Source organism: Hyperolius riggenbachi, chromosome 7 (assembly GCF_040937935.1).
Source record: "Hyperolius riggenbachi isolate aHypRig1 chromosome 7, aHypRig1.pri, whole genome shotgun sequence".
Classification (NCBI taxonomy): Eukaryota; Metazoa; Chordata; class Amphibia; order Anura; family Hyperoliidae; genus Hyperolius; species Hyperolius riggenbachi.
In genome coordinates this window covers 126,441,170-126,458,965 of record NC_090652.1, presented here as the reverse complement: position 1 = coordinate 126,458,965, position 17,796 = coordinate 126,441,170, and the positions used below count along the sequence as shown (strand labels likewise).

General features: G+C 48.1%; 1 protein-coding gene and 1 non-coding gene across 2 annotated transcripts in view; both read right to left on the bottom strand.

Moving 5' to 3' along the window:
• Positions 1–5,424, bottom strand: part of POLR3E (RNA polymerase III subunit E) — a 52,486-nt gene extending 47,062 nt beyond the window's left edge. Inside the window, exon 1 of the mRNA XM_068244621.1 lies at positions 5,304–5,424. The gene's annotated coding sequence lies outside the window, so the exon portion shown is untranslated. The remainder of the gene's footprint in view (positions 1–5,303) is intronic.
• Positions 5,425–5,499: 75 nt separating this feature from the next.
• On the bottom strand, positions 5,500–5,581 carry TRNAL-AAG (transfer RNA leucine (anticodon AAG)). The gene has a single exon. It is a non-coding gene; the product is annotated as a tRNA-Leu (tRNA).
• Positions 5,582–17,796: the final 12,215 nt, after the last annotated feature.

Below are 17,796 nucleotides of genomic sequence, written 5' to 3'. Positions count from 1 at the left end.
CTGGAGCTGTAGGGACAACACCAGGCCGGATACACTGTTTTCCTGGAGCTTTAGAGACAACACCAGGCCTGATACAATGTGTATTACTGGGGCTATAGTGACAACACCAGGCCTGACACACTGTGTATTCCTGGGGCTGTAGTGACAACACCAGGCCTGATGCACTGTGTATTCCTGGAGCTATAGTAACAACACCAGGCCTGATACACTGTGTATCCCTGGAGCTGTAGTGACAACACCAGGCCTTATACAGTATATTCCTGGGGCTATAGTGACAACACCAGGCCTGATACACTGTGTATTCCTGGGGCTATAGTGACAACACCAGGCCTGATACACTGTGTATTCCTGGAGCTGTAATGACAACACCAGGCCTGATACATTGTGTATTCCTGGAGCTGAAGTGACAACACCAGGCCTGATACGCTGTGTATTTCTGGAGCTGTAGTGACAACACCAGGCCTTATACAGTATATTCCTGGGGCTATAGTGACAACACCAGACCTAATACACTGTGTATTCCTGGGGTTATAGTGACAACACAAGGCCTGATACACTGTGTATTTCTGGAGCTGTAGTAAAAACACTAGACCTGATACACTGTGCATTCCTGAAGCTGTAGTGGCAACACCAGCTGATACACTGTGTATTCCTGAAGCTGAAGTGACAACACACGGCCTGACACATTGTGTATTCCTGCAGCTATAGTGAAAACACCCGGCCTGATACACTGTGTATTCCTGGAACTGTAGACACACCATCAGGCCTGATACACTGTGTATTCCTGGGGCTATATAGTGACAACACCAGGCCTGACAAACTGTGTATTCCTGGGGCTGTAGTGACAACACTAGGCCTGACACTGTATTCCTGGGGCTGTAGAGACAACACCAGGCCTGACACACTGTGTATTCCTGGGGCTGTAGTGACAACACCAGGCCTGACACACTGTGTATTCATGGGGCTATAGTAACAACACCAGGCCTGATACACTGTGTATTCCTTGGGCTATAGTGGCAACACCAGGCCTGATATACTGTGTATTCCTGGGGCTGTAGTGACAACACCAGGCCTGATACACTGTGTATTCCTGGGGCTATAGTAACAACACCAGGCCTGATACACTGTGTATCCCTAGAGCTGTAATGACAACACCAGGCCTGATACACTGTATTCCTGGGGCTATAGTGACAACACCAGGCGTGATACACTGTGTATTCCTGGAGCTGTAGTGACAACACCAGGCCTGATACACTGTGTATTCCTGGGGCTGTAGTGACAACACTAGGCCTGACACACTGTATATTCCTGGGGCTGTAGTGACAACCCCAAGCCTGATACACTGTGTATTCCTTGGGCTATAGTGGCAACACCAGGCCTGATATACTGTGTATTCCTGGGGCTGTAGTGACAACACCAGGCCTGATACACTGTGTATTCCTGGGGCTATAGTGACAACACCAGGCCTGATACATTGTGTATTCCCTGAAGCTGTAGTGACAACACCATCACTGATACACTGTGCATTCCTGGAGCTGAAGTAACAACTACAGGCCTGATACACTGGGCTCGATTCACTAATCTGCGTGTGGCGGTTTGCACGCGCAAAGCATTACTCCGCGTGATAAACAAAGGTTTGCGCACGATCACGCGTGTGAAACAAGCAAACCTTTGTTTATCACGCGGAGTGATGCTTTGCGCCCGCGCAGAAACCGCCACATGCGGCAGATCGCGAGATAAATGCTGTGATAGCAGTTATCACGCTTTAGTGAATCAACCCCACTGTGTATTCCTGGGGCTGTAGTGACAACACCAGGCCTGACACACTGTATATTCCTGGGGCAGTAGTGACAACACCAGGCCTGACACACTGTATATTCCTGGGGCAGTAGTGACAACACCAGGCCTGACACACTGTGGGCTTGATTCACAAAGCGGTGCTAACTGTTAGCATGTGAAAACCCCCTTAGCACGTCTAAATGAGCTTTTCGCGCGCAAAACTTTACGCACGCACTCCACAGAGCGCTCCGCGCGAAGTGCCCATTAAAGCCTATGGGACTTAGTGCACGCATAGGACTTTGCGCGCGATCTGATTGAGAAATCCGGTGCTAACCTACTTTGCACCCTGGTTAGCATGTCTAAAGACTTTAGACGCGCTAAGTAGGTTAGCACCACTTTGTGAATCAAGCCCTGTGTATTCTTGGAGCTATAGTGACAACACCAAGCCTGACGCACTGTGTATTCCTGGGGCAGTAGTGACAACACCAGGCCTGACACACTGTGTATTCCTAGGGCTGTAGTGACAACACCAGGCCTGACACACTGTGTATTCCTAGGGCTGTAGTGACAACACCAGGCCTGAAACACTGTGTATTCCTAGGGCTGTAGTGACAAAACCAGGCCTGAAACACTGTGTAATCCTAGGGCTGTAGTGACAACACCAGGCCTGACACACTGTGTATTCCTAGGGCTGTAGTGACAAAACCAGGCCTGACACACTGTGTATTCCTAGGGCTGTAGTGACAACACCAGGCCTGACATGACACACTGTGTATTCCTAGGCTGTAGTGACAACACCAGGCCTGACACACTGTGTATTCCTGGGGCTGTAGTGACAACACCAGGCCTGACACACTGTGTATTCCTGGGGCTGTAGTGACAACACCAGGCCTGACACACTGGGTATTCCTGGGGCTGTAGTGACAACACTAAGGCCACATACAGACATCAGACCATAGTCTTTGGAAAATGAAAGATCACAGACCAATCTTACCACCCTTCCTGTAGTATGAGAGCCATACTCTACACAGTCTTTTCTATGGAGCTGAACTCCACATCAGAAAAAAATCTTTGCAAGATGCTGCACACACAGATGCTGTACAGACACAAAAGATCAGTATCTGCAAAAGATCTGTTCCTGCCAAAAATCCATTTCTGCAAATTGCAATGATAGTCTATGAGATCTGCAGATCATCATACACACATGATTTAACTGACATTCATCTGCAGATCAGATCCACCAGGATGGATTTTCAGATCTGCAGATGAATGTCAGTTAAATCATGTGTGTATGATGATCTGCAGATCTCATAGACTATCATTGCAATTTGCAGGAATGGATTTTTGGCAGGAAGAGATCTTTTGCAGATACTGATCTTTTGTGTCTGTACAGCTTCTGTGTGTGCAGCATCTTGCCAAGATTTTTCCTGATGTGGAGTTCAGCTCCATAGAAAAGACTGTGTAGAGTATGGCTCTTATACTACAGGAAGGGTGGTAAGATTGGTCTGTGATCTTTCATTTTCCAAAGACTATGGTCTGATGTCTGTATGTGGCCTAAGCCTGACACACTGTGTATTCCTGGAGCTATAGTGACAACACCAGGCCTTATACAGTATATTCATGGGGCTATAGTGACAACACCAGGCCTAATACACTGTGTATTCTTGGGACGATAGTGACAACACCAGGCCTGATACACTGTGTATTCCTGGGGCTATAGTGACAACACCAGGCCTGATACACTGTGTATTCCTGGGGCTGTATTGATACCTACAGGCCTGATACACTGTGTATTCCTGGAGCTGTAGTGACAACACCAGGCCTGACACACTGTGTATTCCTGGGGCTGTAGCGACAAAACCAGGCCTGACAACTGTATATTCCTGGGGCTGTAGTGACAACACCAGGCCTTATACAGTATACTCCTGGGGCTGTAGTGACAACACCAGGCCTGATACACTGTGTATTCCTGGGGCTGTAGTGACAACACCAGGCCTGATACACTTATTCCTGGGGCTGTAGTGACAACACCAGGCCTGATACACTGTGTATTCCTGGGGCTGTAGTGACAAAACCAGGCCTGACAACTGTATATTCCTGGGGCTGTAGTGACAACACCAGGCCTGATACACTATGTATTCCTGGGGCTGTAGTGACAACACCAGGCCTGACACACTGTGTATTCCTGGGACTATAGTGATGACACTAGGCCTGACAGTGTATTCCTGGAGCTGTAGTGACAACACCAGGCCTGATTCACTGTGTATTCCTGGAACTGTAGTGACAATGCCAGGCTTGATACACAACACCAGGCCTGATACAATGGGCTTGATTCACTAAAGCGTGATAACTGCTATCACGTGATCTGCTGCGCGTGGCGGTTTGCACGCCCACAGCATTACTCTGCGTGATAAACGAAGGTTTGCGCACGATCACGCGTGTGAAACAAGCAAACCTTAGTTTATCACGCAGAGTAATGCTTTGCGCCCGCACAGAAACCGATCGCGTGATAAATGCTGTGATAGCAGTTATCACACTTTAGTGAATCAACCCCACTGTGTATTCCTGGGGCTATAGTGACAACACCAGGCCTGACACTGTATATTCCTGGAGCTATAGTGACAACACCAGGCCTGACACTGTATATTCCTGGAGCTATAGTGACAACACCAGGCCTAATACACTGTGTATTTCTGGGGCTGTAGTGACAACACCAAGCCTGACACACTGTATTCCTGGGGTTATAGTGACAACACCAGGTCTGACACACTGTGTATTCCTGGGGTTATAGTGACAACACCAGGCCTGACACACTGTGTGTTCCTGGGGTTATAGTGACAACACCAGGCCTGACACACTGTGTGTTCCTGGGGTTATAGTGACAACACCAGGCCTGACACACTGTGTATTCCTGGAGCTATAGTCACAACACCAGGCCTGACACTGTATATTCCTGGAGCTATAGTGACAACACCAGGCCTGACACACTGTGTGTTCCTGGGGCTATAGTGACAACACCAGGCCTGACACACTGTGTATTTCTGGGGCTGTAGTGACAACACCAAGCCTGACACACTGTGTATTCCTGGGGTTATAGTGACAACACCAGGCCTGACACACTGTGTATTCCTGGGGTTATAATGACAACACCAGGCCTGACACACTGTGTGTTCCTGGGGCTATAGTGACAACACCAGGCCTGATACTCTGTGTACTCCTGGAGCTGTAGTGACTACACCAGGCCTGACACACTGTGTATTGCTGGTCCTTCTATAATCTATCCCATGTAACGGTCGTTCCATGCTGCAGTCTCTAGTTTAGAAACACCACTAGTCAGGAGGTGCAAACAGCAGTAGAACTACAAGTGCCAGCATGCACGCGCTACAGGAAGTGACATGTAGGGAAGTGGCAGCCTGAATTCTCTCCCTCCTGTACTGTGATGGAGCATGATCAGGCCCCGGGCACACAATGGCTCCCCTCTCCTGCTGCCTGTGTGCTCCCACTACGCCGCCAGCTCAGCTTACCTGCACAGCGCCACTCCAGGAACTGCTTCTCCGGTACTCAGGCGGCAGCCATACTGTCTCCTGTAACACAGACACGTGGGGAGCGGCTCCTCTTACCCACAATGCTTAGCGCCCGTCACAGTCCACAGCCAGCAGGTGGCGCTGCCTTCCTGCAGTAGGAAAACATATCAGACAGGCCTAGGCTCAAAAACAATTATGGCAGCGGTGGGATTCGAACCCACGCCCCCGAAGAGACTGGAGCCTTAATCCAGCGCCTTAGACCGCTCGGCCACGCTACCTCATTGTGGAGCTGTGGCAGACACAGTGTATCTGACATAATGTTTCCAAGTGAATTTTTGAGTCGCAGTTGTCTTATAATTATTATCCAGAGTAGTTCTAGCTGTCTTGCCTCCTCCACTGTTGTTATGAATATTTTCTTCTTATCCCAGCCGTAAGGTAGAGTGACCAGATTTTTGTGGGTCCAACCTGGGACGGGGAGGGGGGCGTAGGGGGGGGGGGGCGCCGCGGCGAAAAGTGGGGAGGACTGAGGAGCGCGCAGCGCCGAAGACCGGGGGCGGGGGGGAGTTGCGCACTGCGGTGAAAAATGGGCGTGGTCATGACATTGTATGGGCGGAGCTAACGTAATGATGTAACAGCGAGGCATAAGAAAGCAGTGTTTACGCCATGATGTGGACAAACGAGACTTTGCATCATGGGTGTGCAGAAACTGTGTGATGCTAATAGTATACCGTAACCACAAAGCAGCAAACATAGCCATCTATGACCATTAAATAATAAATGCAGTAACAGTTACCCCGGACACCAGATAATAAACGCAATAGGCAACATGTCAGCACAAAATAACCGCAATGCGGGCAACATGTCAGTATAAAATAAATGCAATGCGGGCAAACATGTCAGTATAAAATAAATGCAATGCGGGCAAACATGTCAGTACAAAATAAACGCAATGCGGGCAAACATTTCACCAGAAAAGAAACGCAATGCGGGCAAACATTTCACCAGGCAAGAAACGCAATGCGGCAAACATTTCACCAGGCAAGAAACGCAATGCGGGCAAACATTTCACCAGGCAAGAAACGCAATGCGGGCAAACATTTCACCAGACAAGAAACGCAATGCGGGCAAACATTTCATCAGACAAGAAACGCACTGCGGGAAACATTTCACCAGAAAAGAAACGCACTGCAGGCAAACATTTCACCAGGCAAGAAACGCACTGCGGGCAAACATTTCACCAGGCAAGAGACGCACTGCGGGCAAACATTTCACCAGGCAAGAAACGCAATGCGGGCAAACATTTCACCAGGCAAGAAACGCACTGCGGGCAAACATTTCACCAGGCAAGAAATGCACTGCGGGCAAACATTTCACCAGGCAAGAAACGCACTGCGGGCAAACATTTAACGAGGCAAGAAACGCACTGCGGGCAAACATTTCACCAGAAAGGAAACGCAATGCGGGCAAACATTTCACCAGGCAAGAAACGCACTGCGGGCAAACATTTCACCAGGCAAGAAACCCAATGCGGGCAAAGTTCACCTGGAAAAGAAAGCATTTACTCACCTGGCAGAAGTGTCCGGCCTCTGGCGCGCTGCTCCCGGGACCACCTTCCTCCTGAAGTCTCCCGTGCTGACAGGGCTACGGCAAGATGGCGCCCGAAGCCCTGTACTGGAGACACATAGTCTCCAGTACAGGGCTTCGGCAGCCATCTTGCCGTAGCCCTGCTCGCCTGCCGGTGTCGGAGCAGACACCGGAAGAGGAGGCTGGCGCCGCTGCCAGTTCATGCGGAGAGAGTGGCCAGAGTCCCGAGGCCGGGACGTCCCGCTGCTGAAAGCGGGACGTTTCCCGGGACCTCATGCTGCCTGGGACAGCGGACCCCGAATCCGGGACGCGTCCCGGGCAATCCGGGACTCTGGTCACTCTACGTAAGGAGGACATGAAGTGGAAAAAAAAGTGCCCCTAATGGGTTCTACATAATCTAGAGGTTTCCCCATCCTTTTCCTCACAGTTTCAAAGTTGGGACCCTCAAGGGCTTGTCTAAGCTTGGTCGCACTACAAAGGTGCAGACTCGGAACGGTGCAGTCAGTGGCACAAAGCCAAACGGGCCTGGCTTTTTCCGCCAAGCATCGGCTCCTTGCTACTGCACAGGTGTGAACTGTCCTTGCGCAGTGCAGCTGCGATTCTTCTCGTACAGGAGTGCAAACGTAAACTTCCAATGGTCTCATCGCTGGATCGGTGTTCGAAAAGAGGATGTGGGAAGCTCTAGGAGGGTACCCAGGTAAGGGCTCTTTCACACCAGAGCCCATTTTCTGCGGTGTAACACAAAGTCAAAACTTTGCATTAACCAAGGTAAAATGAAAGTACATAGACTTTCATTTTACCTTTCACACCCGATGCTGCGTTTTGGTGTGTAGTAGTTCGACACACCCGGGAAGTTTTAATCGTCGGTAGCTGGCGTTTTCCTGTGAGGTGAATTCATTGCTACCGTGGCTGATTGCGTCGCACCGCAACATCCCGACGACACGGTGCAGGCTTTTCAATTCGTGCAGGAGAGCGGCTCCTGCAAACGTTGTTAGATGTGAAAGAGCCCTAAGTATTTTTTTTGTTTTGTCCAATTAATCTTCCAGTTTTATTGGAGGGGGGGGGGGGGGGGGTAACTCAGCTGGCCTAGTGTATGGCTATTATTGTGGTGAAACCCCTCCAACTGCATGATGTCATGCAGGGTCGGCCTTAGGTTTCACTGCACCCTGAGCGAAACCAGATTTTGGTGCCCCCCATCCTCTTTGCGCGCGTACACACATATGCACGCACACACACACAGGCCCATATATAGCACCAACAATTTGCAACGCTCGTTATAGCTATGGTGCGTCCCTCCCCAAAAAATGCCCTCAGACTCAGTGTAGGTAGGTAGCCAGGTATAGCCGCCCTCAGTATAGGATCTCATGTGTAGGTGCCCTCAGTGTAGGTAACCAAGCATAGGTAATATAGTTGCCACAGTAAAGGTAGCTAGTATAGTAGCACTCAGTATAGGTAGTATAGTTACCCCAGTGTAAGTAGCACAGTTGTCCCCATATAGGTAGCATAAATGCCCCCAGTGTAGGTAGTATAGTTGCCCCATATAGGTAGCATAGCTGTCCCCAGTGTAGGTAGTATAGTTGCCCCCAGTGTAGTAGCATAGTTGCCCCCATTGTAGTAGCATAGTTGCCCCCAGTGTAAGTAGTATGCCCCACTGTAGGTAGTATACCCCCAGTGTAGTAGCATAGCTGCCCCCAGTGTAAGTAGTATGCCCCCACTGTAAGTAGTATACCCCCAGTGTAGTAGCATAGCTGCCCCCAGTGTAGGTAGTATGCACCAGTGTAGGTAGTATGCCCCAGTGTAGGTAGTATGCCCCCAGTGTTGGTAGTATGCCCCCAGTGTAGTAGCATAGCTGCCCCCAGTGTAGTAGCATAGCTGCCCCCAGTGTAGGTAGTATGCCCCCAGTGTAGGTAGTATGCCCCCAGTGTAGTAGCATAGCTGCCCCCAGTGTAGTAGCATAGCTGCCCCCAGTGTAGGTAGTATGCCCCCAGTGTAGGTAGTATGCCCCCAGTGTAGTAGCATAGCTGCCCCCAGTGTAGGTTGTATGCTCCCAGTGTAGTAGCATAGCTGCCCCCAGTGTAGGTAGTATGTCCCCAGTGTAGGTGGTATGCCCCCAGTGTAGGTGGTATGCCCCCAATGTAGGTAGTATGCCCCCAATGTAGGTAGTATGCCCCCAGTCAATCCCCCCCCCCCCTTCTGCGGCAGCGGGCTGGAAAGAGAATGACTCACCTGACTTCCACGCTCGTCACTCTTCTCTCCCCGTCTCCGCTCCATCTGTAGTTAGAGCAGGGCTACAAGAAAATGGCCACCTATTATCCGCATTTGTGGACATCGGCGACCATGTTCTTGTAGTCCTGCTCTAATTACAGACGGAGAGGACGCAGGGAGAGACAGCAAGGGGCAACAGGGCGCATGCGCCCTTGAGAGCTGGCGACCGCTCCGGTCGGTCATATCAAAGGCCGGCCCTGCCTGTACATTATTCATCTTGTGGCTGTGCGCATATCTGTGTACAAGCCTAACCATACTGCGCATGTAAGAGTAAAGTCTGTGCATGCCCAGTAGAGCTAAGCGCTCATGCATGTAGGGAAAAAGTCGTGCATAAAGCGGCATTGATTATTTGGCAATGGCCAGACCTTATTCACACATGCCAAGTACAGTGTTGGTTTTAAAGTGAATGGAAACCGCATTTAAAAAAAAAAATGAAGCAAATACTTACCTAAGCAGAGGGAAGGCTCTGGGTCGTATAGAGTCTTCCGTCTCCTCTCTCGGTGCCCTCTATCCTGTTCTGGCTCCCCCGTTTCAATCCCCTGTCGAAAGGGTATTTGGAAATCTTGGGGAGCCGTGTCCTCCCGAAGACGTGCGGCTCCATACTGTACAGGCGTGAGCGTGCAAGAGAGCGTGCTTGCACAGGCGCAGTACAGGGCAGCCCTTCTTCAGGAGCACTCTGGCTCCCTGAAGACTTCTGAATCCTCCTTCGGCCGGGTAAAGCAGTATTTGACTAATTTAGTCAAATACTGCTACCTGACGAGCCAGCACCGGAACGAGGGCACCGGGAGAGGAGTGGGAAGGCTCTATAGGACCCAGAGCCTTCCCTCTCCTTGGGTAATGATCTGTCTCATTTTTTTAAATACGGTTTCCATTCACTTTAAGGGTGGTTAGTGCATTTTACCATGCTCTTTTACACATCCTGTGAAATAAAATGTCCACATATGTGCAGTTGGAGGGCGATAGGCTGAGAAGATGGTGCATGCAGCCTCTGGGTTGTGGTAATAGCCCAAAACCAGGGCCGGATTTACCATAAGGCACTGTAGGCACGTGCCTACAGGCGCCTGATGATGGAAAGGCGGCTCACTCCTTTCCCTGAGCGCCTCCATCTCTTCTTCCCTATTCAGAGTCCTGATAAGAGTGCAAATGAGAGGTTACTCACCCTGCTCTAGGCATTTCACTGACAAGAACCCCCTGCAGACAGAGCCACCTTTAGCTATATAATATTGAGCTTCCTCTAGCTACTTAATACTTAGGGGCACCTCTAGCTACTTAATACTGAAGATAGCTCTGGCTATCTAATACTAAGGGGAACCTGTAGCTACCTATGAGGGGCAAGGGAAGTAAGGGAGAAGTGACAGCTGGGGCAGCCAGCTTACTTGCGGTGCAGTTTGGCGGGTGCAGGTTCATGGAGGGTAGGTTCATGGAGGGTGCAGTCTAGGGTGCCAGGACATCTGTGCCTATAGGCTCCTGTGAGGTAAATCCGGGCCTGCCCAAAACCGTTTATGTCTGGGAGGGTTGAAGGATTTTTCTTTCACATTAAACTATTAAGTTTAAAGCAGACCATAGCTTTCAATTATTCCGATTTGGCCTTTGCTATCCTGGATTCTGGTGCTCAGTCCCGTGTCCTGCCTCCTTACAAAATCTCAAGCTCCCCCCTAATAGGGCGCCGTTATGTTCCCTGCTCCTAAATAAAGGTGCCAACTAATTAGACAAACTTGAACACTAATGATACCTTCTTACAACTTGAATGTAATATGAAGGACTACCTAAAGTAGCTTTTTACAGTATGTTCACCTTATACTACATAGATTTGATCTATCAAGATTGGATCATTAGTGGGCACCTTAAGACCTTTATCCTTTCCAGTTAGTTTCCCTGTGTTTTATCTATCCTTATGCCCGACTGCAGCCCTAAGCAGAGCTTACCATCTTGCAAAAGTCCCACTGGGCTTGATTCACAAAGCCGTGCTAATGCATAGCACGACCGTGCTATGCGTTTAGCACGCAATTTGATGCGCGTGAAGGTTTGCGCATGTAATGATTTACGTCCGCGCGCACTTTGGCGCGTTAGCGCACACATTTAAATCATTACGCGTGCAAACCTTCACGTGCGTCACATTGCGTGCTAAACGCATAGCACGGTCGGGCTATGCGTTAGCAGGACTTTGTGAATCAAGCCCATTGACTTGTACAGGTGCAGGGCAGCCTCATGCTTGATTTGCATTTGCTCTGTTGACTGTGTCAAGTGGTTAGTCACATGATGACGTTCTACAAAGGAAGTCAGAGTCTGCCACACGCCTGAACGAGCCACTGGAAGCTCATTTAAAGCGGTATCGTCACCATAAAAATCAAATTTCAACAGCAACTGGTCTGAGTGTATTAAGTGATAAAGATGCTAATCCTGCATTCAAAACTTGCAAAACCTTTTCTGAAGTTGAGGTTTGTAGTTATCACATACTTTAGGAGCACTGGCCCTAGTGCCAAACAGTGCCAAAGAGTTGAATGCTGGGAGTTCTTTTTATCTATAATATATTCCTCCTCTTCCATTTATTTCCCTATATAGCTGCTTATCAGAAACACCCTCTGATTACTTATGTTTACAAGCAAGGCTCAGTGATTGGAGGATAAGACAGTGCAGTTCCTAGTATACACCTCAGTGGCAGTGTCTGAAGACTCTGGGAGGAGGGCAGCTAATGAATACACAATGAGCAAGAGAAGGGAGGGGGGAAAACAAGAGTCAGGGAGGATATGATGTGAGCATTAGCTTGGCAAGATGGCCACTGCCTAGAATATGATTTTCTGCTTTTCCTTTATAAAGTTCACAGGAATCATTACGTGGATAGCACAATACATCTGTTATGTAAGTAGAAATAGTATTTATCTACTTATATATGTGTTTTTTATCTCTAGGTTAGCATGGGTGTCGCTTGTTCTTTACCCTCCCAGGCGATCGCCCGCACGCAGCGGCGGAAGACCCCCCCCCCCCGCCAGAGCCCTGCGCTGCCCGGACCAATGAGTTCCGGGCAGCGCTATGGGCTGGATCTGAGGCTCCTGACGTCAGGACGTCGGCTGACGTCCATGACGTCATTCCGATCGTCGCCATGGCGACAGGAGAAGCCAAACAGGGGAGCGCGTTATATAGGCGTTCCCCTGTTTGCTATTGTTGCCGGCGACGATCGAACTAGAGGGACGCATGCTCCCTCTAGTGGAGTTTCATGTAGCTACCACTCTGGTAGCTTTACATGAAACATAAAAAAAAATAAAAAAAAATTGGATTTCTGCAATTTTTGCAGAAAAAATAAACCGCCAGGGAGGTTAAAGAAAAGAGGCAAGGATGAGGGAAGTGGGGAATTTGCTGCACATTGCACATACATTGCACATACTGATAATGTGCAATGTTAGGGCTCGTGTCCACTAGAGGCAATTTACTGCATTTCCCGCACGCTAATTCAGCCTATTTAAATAAGTAGGCTGCCTTTGAATTCGCGCAGGGAAAAAAACGGACGCTCGGCAGCAAAAATATAGTATGTTGTATGCGAATCCCTCTAGCCGGGATTGACGGGAGCGTGCTGCGATAATTGTGAAATCTATGTCCTGTCAGAGCTGCACAGCCACGCTTAGGATGTAGATTTCAACTAAGGGTTAAAGTGACCCTGAAGTAAACAAAAGTGCCCTGGAGGTACTTACCTCTTGGAAGGAAGGTGGGAGGGAGCAGGCACACTAGCTGCTTTCCTCTTGGGCTCCAATGGAAATAGCCGCGCCCGATCGCATCTGCTCTACTGCACAGGGGCGAGCTGTGTCTGTGCAGTAGAGCAGACCCGATCAGGCTCGGCTGTTTCTGCCGGTGCCAAAGTGGGAAGCCACTGTTATTATTATTGTTATGGACTGTTCAGGGATGCCAAGTGCTGGATCGGCTTTGCTTAGGAGGATGGGGAGGCCTCATTAGGGCTTCCTTCTTCTGAGGTAAGAATCATTTTTTTTAATTACATAAACTCACAGATTCTCTTTATCTTTCAAACCCATGCAAACCTCAGTCATCTTCTGTTCATGGTTTAGTCACAACAACGATCATTACACTCTTATTACCACGCCCATTTTTGTTGCGCATACTCTACGATGTGATTGGAGGTGGGCCAGGGGTGATAATTAAGGTATCCTTTTTTCCTGTCTCCAAAAGTTTGGAGGCATGCAGAGCTGTGTAATAAGAAGAGCTAATGTACAAGAGAGAAGGCAAGTTGGTGTCTTCCCGGGTTTATCATGTGTCTCCTAGCGTTCCTTTATGGTATAATAAGTTGTTGCCATTGTCTGAGGATGCCTTTTGGTGTTGATATGGTATAAAATATGTACAGTGGCTTGCAAAAGTATTCGGCCCCCTTTAAGTTTTCCACATTTTGTCACAATACTGCCACAAACATGAATCAATTTTATTGGAATTCCACATGAAAGACCGATACAAAGTGGTGTACACGTGAGAAGTGGAATGAAAATCATACATGATTCCAAACATTTTTTTACAAATCAATAACTGCAAAGTGGGGTGTGCGTAATTATTCAGCCCCCATTTGTCTGAGTGTAGTCAGTTGCCCATAGACATTGCCTGATGAGTGCTAATGACTAAATAGAGTGCACCTGTGTGTAATGTAATGTCAGTACAAATACAGCTGCTCTGTGACGGCCTCAGAGGTTGTCTAAAAGAATCTTGGAAGCAACAACACCATGAAGTCCAAAGAACACACCAGACAGGTCAGGGATAAAGTTATTGAGAAATGTAAAGCAGGCTTAGGCTACAAAAATATTTACAAACCCTTGAACATCCCACGGAGCCAGTGCTGCTCGTAATGGAAAAATCTACGCTTACGGATCATTACGCGTAATTTTACGCTATTACGCATTACGCAATTACGGTTACGGCGAAGGAAATTATCTACGGTACATCACTGTAATTACGCGTAAACTTACGCAATTACGCGTAAGGATACCGTAATGAAGGCGCTTACACTACGATGTTACGCGTAGTGCCGTAATACCCATTAATGCGTATTTTTTTGACGCATGCGGACGATATGTACGCAATAGCCGTCAATGTGACAGTTTTTGCGTACATATTCGTATGCGTCAAAACGTACGCTTATACTGAAGGGCGGGAGAAGATACTATTGGTTGCTTAGGATGTTGACTGATTGGCTACTCTTAGAAAATGGGAGATTTTACGTTAGTAATTACGCGTAAAATTACGCGTAAGTATTCGTAAAATTACGCATGCCTAGCAATTACGGTAGACAGTGTAATTACGATACCACTTACGGTCTTACGCGTAAATAATTACGCGTAAGACCGTAAGTTACGCGTAACGCTTACGCGTAAATTTACATTGAATTACGATGCGTAATTACGCTCATGCGTAATTTCGGCCCAGCACTGCACGGAGCACTGTTCAAGTGATCATTCAGAAATGGAAGGAGTATGGCACAACTGTAAGCCTACCAAGACAAGGCTGTCCACCTAAACTCACAGGCCGAACAAGGAGAGCGCTGATCAGAAATGCAGTCAAGAGGCCCATGGTGACTCTGGATGAGCTGCAGAGATCTACAGCTCAGGTGGAAGAATCTGTCCATAGGACAATTATTAGTTGTGCACTGCACAAAGTTGGCCTTTATGGAAGAGTGGCAAGAAGAAAGCCATTGTTAACAGAAAAGCATAAGAAGTCCCGTTTGCAGTTTGCCACAAGCCATGTGGGGGACACAGCAAACATGTGGAAGAAGGTGCTCTGGTCAGATGAGACCCAAATGGAACTTTTTGGCCAAAATGCAAAATGCTATGTGTGGCAGTAAACTGACACTACTCATCACTCAGAACACAGCATCCCCACTGTCAAATATGGTGGTGGCGGCATCATGCTCTGGGGGTGCTTCTCTTCAGCAGGGACAGGGAAGCTGGTCAGAGTTGATGGGAAGATGGATGGAGCCAAATACAGGGCAATCTTGGAAGAAAACCTCTTGGAGTCTGCAAAAGACTTGAGACTGGGGTGCAGGACAACGACCCTAAACATAAAGCCAGGGCAACAATGGAATGGTTTAAAACGAAACATATCCATGTGTTAGAATGGCCCAGTCAAAGTCCAGATCTAAATCCAATCGAGAATCTGTGGCAAGATCTGAAAACTGCTGTTCATAAACGCTGTCCATCTAATCTGACTGAGCTGGAGCTGTTTTGCAAAGAAGAATGGGCAAGGATTTCAGTCTCTAGATGTGCAAAGCTGGTAGAGACATACCCTAAAAGACTGGCAGCTGTAATTGCAGCAAATGGTGGTTCTACAAAGTATTGACTCAGGGGGCTGAATAATTACGCACACCCCACTTTGCAGTTATTGATTTGTAAAAAATGTTTGGAATCATGTATGATTTTTGTTCCACTTCTCACGTGTACACCACTTTGTATTGGCCTTTCACGTGGAATTCCAATAAAATTGATTCAGGTTTGTGGCAGTAATATGACAAAATGTGGAAAACTTCAAGTAGGCCAAATACTTTTGCAAGCCACTGTACATCAGATATTTTTGAATGAGTGATTCCATGATTTCACACGGCTGCAGTGAGAATTTATTATCCTCCGTCGATCACTGTAACTGAGGCATACTGCCCAGGCTCAATTTGAACTGTAACAGGTCAATAATAGATCTGATGGAGCCATTTGAGTTTCGTTATCTTATTCCTAAGCATATATCACAATTTTATGAAAAGTTTTGGTCAGCTTCTCCCAATGTTCAGATGCTAGGAGGACTACTCAAACTGCCACCTATCACAAATGGCCTAAATGTTACCTGCTTGTGAATGCAGCAGGAGAAAATTCTAATATCTGGAGATCAATTTTGATGTATCCTTGTTAAGCACTATTAACTCAAGGGCAGAAGGGGCTGCATTAACATTAGACTGACTATGATTAGTAGGCTTAATGTGGAATGGGGGCTGCTAATTTCTTGCATTTTGTGTGGTTCAGTGAAGGTACAGAAGTACTACAAATCAGTGGTCCATTTCTTGCAAGTTGCATTTGCCAGTAATTGTATTACCTTATCACTGACTATTAAGTCAGTTAAAGAGAAACCGTAACCAAGAATTGAACTTCATTCCAATCAGTAGCTGATACCCCCTTTACATTGAGAAATCTAGTCCTTTTCTCAAATGGATCATCAGAGGGCTCTGTATGGCTGATATTGTGGTGAAACCCCTCCCACAGTGTGATGTCAGCGCCTCACAGCTCTGAGGTCCTGATATCACACTGTGGGAGCCTTGTTGCATTGTGGGAAATAACAGCTGCTTCCAGTGACATCTCCTGCCAGCAGTAAAAATGTCACCATTTGATAAATGTCAGAATGTAAATCAGGGAGAGGAAAGATTTTACAATAGGCAAACACGGACTATTATTGAAAAAATGAAGCACTTTTTTATTACATTATTTTCACTGTAATAGACATTCCCTGCAGTAAATTTAAAAAGAAGTTGATCAGAATACTATTTTTTTACGGCAGGAAGTGTCTTTTGATGAAATGGAAGCTGCAGTCTCTTCCCACACTTTCTGATTGGAAGTCCTTTGTAAAGTGTCATTGTAACGATTGTGGAATCGCCTCCGTGGTCAGCGCACCAGACGTGCGCTGACGCGGCGGATTTCCTCCACAAGCGTATTATTGAGGACACCCAGGCTAGGTGCTATGCACCTGCAGAGGGAAATTCCTGTCGGCAGGTGGAGCTGTGGAGTGCAGAGGAACAGCTCCTCTGCCCTACCACACACGCCAGACAGGAATTGTACGAAGGGAAGAAACGCAATCGCAAGAGAAGCGATTGAGAGTGAGCACAGAGACAGATTGTGTGTGTGTGCATAAAATTAGTCGCCAACCCACGACTGTGCACACACCACAGCAGATAAGAAGCAGGAACGCGATTGCGAGAGGTGCGATCGCCAGACGTGACACAAGGTTACAGCAAGGCGGAGCACGAGAGTAGCAAAGGCACAGCAAATAATACAATAAGGAGATACGGAAAATAGCAAATGCTAGCTAACCGCGAACACCGCACTCATTCGCAACAGTGCACGCGGTTATGCGCGGTCTCCACGTGATAAGCACAATAGAGACAAGCACGCCTAACTAACCATTAACAGACAAACATGAAACAGAGGACGCGAGCGCTTGCTTAACGGTTACCTCACCGAGCCTCCAGCAAGCGCAGCAGACAAGACAGACACACGAAAACAGGGACAAGCGACAGAAGGATCCCCAGCGCTAGCTAAAAGTGGCTAGCGCGATCCCAGAAGACAGAACAGAAGGATCCCCAGCGCTAGCGAAAAGTAGCTAGCGCGATCCCAGGAGACAGAGTAGCAGAACAGAAGGATCCCCAGCGCTAGCGAAAAGTGCCCAGAAGACAGAACAGAAGGATCCCCAGCGCTAGCAAAAAGTAGCTAGTGCGATCCCAGAAGACAGAACAGAAGGATCCCCAGCGCTAGCGAAAAGTGGCTAGCGCGATCCCAGAAGACAGAACAGAAGGATCCACAGCACTAGCGCAAAGAGATTAGTGCGATCCAGAGAAGATAATAACAGAACAGAAGGGCCTACCAGTAGCAACCGCTGTTCTGGTTAGCACCCCACAGACAGA